The sequence below is a fragment of the Lynx canadensis genome, chromosome A3 (genome assembly GCF_007474595.2).
Source record: "Lynx canadensis isolate LIC74 chromosome A3, mLynCan4.pri.v2, whole genome shotgun sequence".
NCBI classification, from domain to species: domain Eukaryota; kingdom Metazoa; phylum Chordata; class Mammalia; order Carnivora; family Felidae; genus Lynx; species Lynx canadensis.
Window position 1 is genome coordinate 90,388,179 of NC_044305.1, and position 1,193 is coordinate 90,389,371.

The 1,193-nt window shown below is 37.5% G+C and overlaps 1 non-coding gene across 1 annotated transcript; it reads right to left on the reverse strand.

Annotated features, from left to right (window-relative positions):
* Positions 1 to 271: 271 nt before the first annotated feature.
* Positions 272 to 374, reverse strand: LOC115511317. Its single transcript, XR_003967989.1, has one exon. It is a non-coding gene; the product is annotated as a U6 spliceosomal RNA (small nuclear RNA).
* Positions 375 to 1,193: the final 819 nt, after the last annotated feature.

Below are 1,193 nucleotides of genomic sequence, written 5' to 3' on the forward strand. Positions count from 1 at the left end.
AGAACTTCATATTGTGTGTTGCTGCCACAAAATGGAAAGAGTTCTTTGAAAACAAACAAAAGACAAAAAAATCAATATTTAAACCATATTCAGAGAAGGGCTAAGGTCTAGGTTAGATTGTTGGGGAGCAGCTAGGGAGAGGCATATATCAGTGCCAAAGGAAGTAGTACAGAGGAGGGTCCTGTTGTGTTGAGGCCGGTGTATTAGAAAAAAAGTTTCAGAGAGAAGACTTGAAGTATCAATCTTCAGTGTCTATTTTCCCTTTTAGACTAAGCAATTTGAATCCAGGATCCATGTTTTGCATGTCACCCTTGTGCAGGGGCCATGCTAATCTCTGTATTGTTCCAATTTTAGTATATGTGCTGCCAAAGCAGGCAGCAGGAATCTTTTTAATAATCTTTATCTATGTTACTTAATAAAATGCCTAGCACATCATAGGTCCTCAATAACCACTGAATAAATAAAACAGAATTTGCACCTTAGAGAGGTTACCCTGATGATAACTTGGAAAGAGATTGGAGGCAGGTTTTTTTTTTTTTTTTTTTTATAATGAAACTATTGCATAGTCTAGGTGAGCAATAATAAAGTCCCTGAATTATGATAATAATTGAAAGAAATGAAAGATTTAAGTTATTTATGATTCATAAGTGTAAGTTATCAGGACAAGATGACTGCTTACATTTGGACATGGTAGACAACCTCCAGGATGGTCCACTGAAATTCTTGTATTCCATCCTTGTGTTATCCCTCCCCACAGTGCATGAGGATTGGCCTGTGTGGACTGACAGAATATGGCAGAAATTATATTTTACTTCTGAGGCTAGATTATAGAAGACATTGTGGCTTTCATCCTTGGTTTTTGGGATTACTAGCTCTAAAGAAGTAATACTATATTGTGAGGACATCCCAGCACCCCATGGAGAGGTCCATATGGAAAGAATTGAGACTTATTACCAAGAGCCAGCATCAACTTGCCAGGCATGAAATTAAGCCTCCAGAAGCGGATTGTCCAGCCCTATCAAGCATTCAGATGAATGGTGGCTTCATCCAATATCATGACTATAAACTCATGAGAGACTGGGAGCTAGACAACCCAGCTAAACTACTCCTGAATTCCTGACACACAGAGATAATAATGTTTATTGTTGTTTTAAAGCCACTAAATTTTGATGTTAATTTGTTATATCTGGTAT